The sequence below is a fragment of the Heterodontus francisci genome, unplaced genomic scaffold (assembly GCF_036365525.1).
Source record: "Heterodontus francisci isolate sHetFra1 unplaced genomic scaffold, sHetFra1.hap1 HAP1_SCAFFOLD_184, whole genome shotgun sequence".
In the NCBI taxonomy this organism is placed as follows: Eukaryota; Metazoa; Chordata; class Chondrichthyes; order Heterodontiformes; family Heterodontidae; genus Heterodontus; species Heterodontus francisci.
The window spans coordinates 927,664-932,414 of NW_027141723.1; the positions used below are offsets into that span (position 1 = coordinate 927,664).

The following is a 4,751-nucleotide window of genomic DNA, read 5'->3' on the forward strand; positions in this document are numbered from 1 at the left end:
GAATGTAGATGAATGGTCCAGTTAAGCTTTTGTCAATGGTAACCCCCAGGATGTTGATGGTGGGGGGATTCAGCGATGGTAATGCTGTTGAACGTCAAAGGGAGATGGTTACATTCTCTCTTGTTGGAGATGGTCATTGCCTGGTACTTATGTGGTGTGAATGTTACTTGTCACTTAGCAGCCCAAGTCTGAATGTTGTCCAGGTCTTGCTGCTTCTGGACATGGACTCCTTCAGTATCTGAGATGTCCCGAATTTGTCCTTTTATGAAACCTTGGTCAGGACTCACTTGGAATATTGTATCCAGTCTTGGTCTCCTCACATGATGGGTGATATTGAGGCTTTGGAAAGGGGACAGAGGAGAGACATTCGACGAATTCCCAGTATAAGACATCTTGGTTATCAAGTTAGACTAAAAGAGTTGGGACCCTACACCTTAGAGAAACCTAGACTGAGGGGTGATCCTATTGAGGTTCATAAATAATGAAGGGTCCAATTCAGCATGGGAGAGGAGTCATAACTTAAAATTGTGAAAGGCCAGATGGCACCCGGATCACATTAAATTTCATTTCAGTGGTTGGCTAATGTACCAGGATGGCCGAGTGGTTAAGGCGTTGGACTTAAGATCCAATAGACATGTGTCTGCGTGGGTTCAAACTCCACTCCTGGTATCTGTGCTTACAAAATGTTACTTTTTCTTTCCCTGACTTTTGCCTTGCACCATCATCTCTTCTGTCATTTAATCACTCTTGCCTTCCAACTGATCACAGCTTCCTATTATTTGATCTGCCCCAGCACCGTTCCTTGGCTCTGCGCTTGCTTATAAACTGGTAAATCTTTAACTTAATCTCCTCTGTCCCCTGACAATGACCTTCTCATCCTTCCTGGATTGTGGTTCCTCACAGGATCCGCTGCCTCTCCGACTCCCCTCCAGGTAACTGAAGGCCCTGAGCCTTGGTCTCTCTTTCTACGCTAGCTGGTAGTTGATTCCTTGCAGGTCTGCCACCGCTCAGGAGAAGCTCAAAACCCAGATCAAGCAAAGTATCAAGAGGAATGTGAACAAAGGCTCCCTGGTGCAGAGCAAGGGACAGGGAGCCTCCGCCTCCTTCAAAATCAGCAAGAAGGAAAACCTGGTGAAAAGTGGGAAAGAAGGTGAAGAAACCAGCACACAAGAAATCTTCAGTGAAGAAACCAGCAGACAAGAAATCTTTAGTGAAGAAACCAGCAGACGTGAAAGTGACAACAAAGAAAGTAACAGCCAAGAAAACGAGCAGCAAGGCGGCGGCAACGCCAAATAAGGTGGTGAAGAATGCAGCGCTTCAGAAAAAGTCTCCTGCGAAGAAGGTCAAAAAAGGCAAGAGTGCGGCGGGCGGAAAGGCGCTGAAGAAAGTGCAGACATGGAAGAGCAAGGTCAAGCCGAAAGCAGCGAAGGCTCAGAAAGCAGGGTCTGGAAAGAAGTGAAAGAGCGCGGGAAACTTGGAAACATCTGAACACAAAGGCTCTTCTCAGAGCCACCCACATCTCTCAGGAAAGAGCTGATCCCCTGATCAAATGATCCCTGTCCCTGCCCCGCCTGCAGATTCCACATGGAAATGATTTGGAGTAAATCCAGGATCCCTGGTGACTCCCCTCCACCCAGCCCTTTCCCCACTCTCTGTAATAAAACCGTAATATCCGGCCCTCACTCTGACTGGAGATGTGTTCGGTGCAGTCTCAGTTCACAAATTCAGGGGGAGAGTCTGTAAGACAGGAACACTGGCGGAGAAACCCCACCTCACAACTCAAACCCCAACACATGAGTTTCTCCAATTCAGCTGGAGTCGGGTGACAACAGGAGCTGGGATAGTCTGTGATCGGGAATGTGAGGAATGGATTTGTTCAGGGAGGAATGAACCTGGAATCTCCGAAAATAATAGTTCCTTATTTCCCCAGATGACACATTCTGCAGTGAGAGTGAAAAGTCTCTTCACTGCTTCACATTTACTAATTGTTTGGTTCTAGATAAATAATGAGTCAGAGAGTAATGACAGGATCTGAAGCTTCTCTCACACCAGCCCTTGAATGACTCAGTGTGAAGTGTCCAATGTGTGAAGCTACTGCCAGGGTTTGTCAATCTGAACAGTTTCAGCTCAGTTACTGGGGGCCTGGAATCCCCGCAGTTTGACTCTGTCTCTGATTGGTCACCCGCTTCTCAATCCAATTCTTAACCAATAGGAGAATCACATATAAGTAAATAGAAGTTCTCATTGGCTTAGATTTTCCAATTGGAAAAAGCCCGGCAATTCCAGAGCAGGAAGGAATTGAAGTGATGGAAAATTTCAATTTTCAGGCAACAATTTTAAAACCTCTCATTTTATGTTCTGTTTTACTGTATTTACCGTCACAAAATCCTGACGCGATTTTAGGAATCGTTTTCATTTGTCAATCTGTTAACTGGAAGCGGCGGGATGAAGGTCCGGTTCAGCAATTTAAAACGGGACAAATATCAGCTTCCTCTCTGCAAAAGGAACACATTAGCGACTAACCGCTTCTCACAGGCTTCTCGGGGACTGACAGAAACGAGCGGTTTCTGATCCTTTCTCCTGAAAGAGGCGGATAATGCTGCAGGGAGCAATGAACTGCCCTTCACTTTCTGGCTGCTAATACACCCCTGACTTTAAACAGTTCAAACAGCGACTGATGCTTCTGTCAGAAAATGAGCAGATTCACCAGAATGATCCCGGTCCATCATGACCAAAGACATCCAGCTGGCCCGCCGCATCCGCGGGGAACGCACCTTAAACCCAGCTTCAGTAACAAGTGTAACAAGGGCTCTTTTCAGAGCCACCAAATCAGCAAAGGAAAGAGCTGCCATCTCTGTTCATCATCAAACCCATCAGATTGAAGGGGCGGTCACATGGTTTCTGTTTTGTCACATCCCTTTCCCGAAAGGCCTGTCGGACTGAGAGCTGGTCTGGAATTTAGAAAGCAGCATTACCGGAGACTCATTGCTGCTCAGCACAATCTCAACCCCGCTCCTGGGATCCGTTAGCTGGCATTTGGGGAAAAGAAATGGATCCCAGTTTTATTTGGAAGGCATTAATGGAGCCGGGTCCGTTCACATGAAGGTTATTTACAAACATTACACAATGAGTTCACTAATATTTGAATCCATTGGAGATCAGTACACAGGACATATAAGGCAGCTCGGTCACTCTGACTGAAACCGCCAGTTCCCCGGGGCTGCAGACCCTGACACTGCGGGGAGAGAATCCCCGACCCTATCCCGCCGCCGGGGGGAACAGACAGCTCTGTGTCCGGAGAATAGGGAGGGCCGGGGGGAAGGCACATATTAAAGCGCTGCAATGGACTCAGCTCCTGTGTGTGCACAACTCTCACTGATTCCGTCCTCTGGGAACAGTGCGGTCTAAACAGATCAGGTTAGGAGAGAGACACACAGCCCGAGAATGGCCTCTTCCTTCCTGTATTTACTCTGTTCCGGGAGCAGATTCTCATTGCGAAGCGGTGCACAGATCACCGGAGAGAAATAAAAACACAATTCAAACTGTCCAAATAAAAAACAGAGAATTAAACCGGACACTTCCATTATTAAATTAATTCATCAGCTCCGAACCAGTTCCCGTTAATGTACCGGGATAATCTTGGGATTTATCAAATCGAAGGCAGCGGGATTTATTAAATTGTTGATTCTGACACCCTGTAGTTCACTTCTTCACTTAACTAGAGGGGGAGATGTGTGAACAGAGAAACAGAGCGAAATCCAGAGAGGGAACTGAAAACACACCTGGACAGATGTGAAACAGGTCAATCCACTGTTACAATAACTCCATCTCTGATTCCCTCCTGACAGTAACCAGTCCTTTCACGGAGACTGTGGGTGGCTCTGAAAAGAGCCTTTGGTTTATTAGATGACATTTTGGCCGCTTTACTTTTTCTGGGAGCTCTGAGCGCTGGTTTTCTTGGGCAGCAGCACGGCCTGGATATTAGGCAGCACCCCGCCCTGAGCGATGGTCTCCCCTCCCAGCAGCTTGTTGAGCTCCTCGTCGTTGCGGACGGCCAGCTGCAGGTGTCTGGAGATGATGCGGTTCTTCTTGTTGTCCCGGGCCGCGTTGCCGGCCAGCTCGAGGATTTCAGCGATCAGATACTCGAGCACAGCAGCCAGAAAGACCGGGGCTCCGGCACCCACACGCTCAGCATAGTTACCCTTTCTCAGGAGCCTGTGAACACGGCCCACCGGGAACTGCAGTCCAGCCCGGGAGGAGCGAGACTTGGCCTGGGCCCGAGCTTTCCCGCCGGTCTTTCCTCTTCCAGACATTTCCACAATCTCACAAATACTTTCACAAAGAATGAACAATTTCTTTAGCATTGATAGTACATCGCCGGCCGTCAGGATGGCCGAGCGGTCTAAGGCGCAGCGTTTAGGTCGCAGTCTCCATTGGAGGCGTGGGTTCGAGTCCCACTTTTGACAAGTTGTGTTTTGACGAAACTGGAGGCGTTTGGGAGCAGCGGTGAAGAGCAAAGAGAAAGCAGGAAAGAACATGGACAAACAAAGTAACAATGGACCCAAAGATGTTGCAATAAAACATGAGAGTCAGAGGCAACTAAGCAAACAGCAGGGCACATAAAAGAACAAAAATGTAACCTTTGTATCGGGGTGGAAGATGTTGCCAATATCCTGAATGAATACTTTACTGTTTTCCCGAATGAGAGGGTGATGCAGATATTGTTATTAAGGAGGAGGAGTGTGAAGTAT

At 47.8% G+C, this 4,751-nt stretch overlaps 2 non-coding genes across 2 annotated transcripts; both read left to right on the forward strand.

Annotated features, from left to right (window-relative positions):
- Window positions 1–586: 586 nt before the first annotated feature.
- On the forward strand, window positions 587–669 carry trnal-uaa (transfer RNA leucine (anticodon UAA)). Its single transcript has one exon. It is a non-coding gene; the product is annotated as a tRNA-Leu (tRNA).
- A 3,714-nt stretch (window positions 670–4,383) lies between these two features.
- trnal-uag (transfer RNA leucine (anticodon UAG)) lies at window positions 4,384–4,466 on the forward strand. The gene has a single exon. It is a non-coding gene; the product is annotated as a tRNA-Leu (tRNA).
- The last annotated feature ends 285 nt before the right edge of the window (window positions 4,467–4,751 follow it).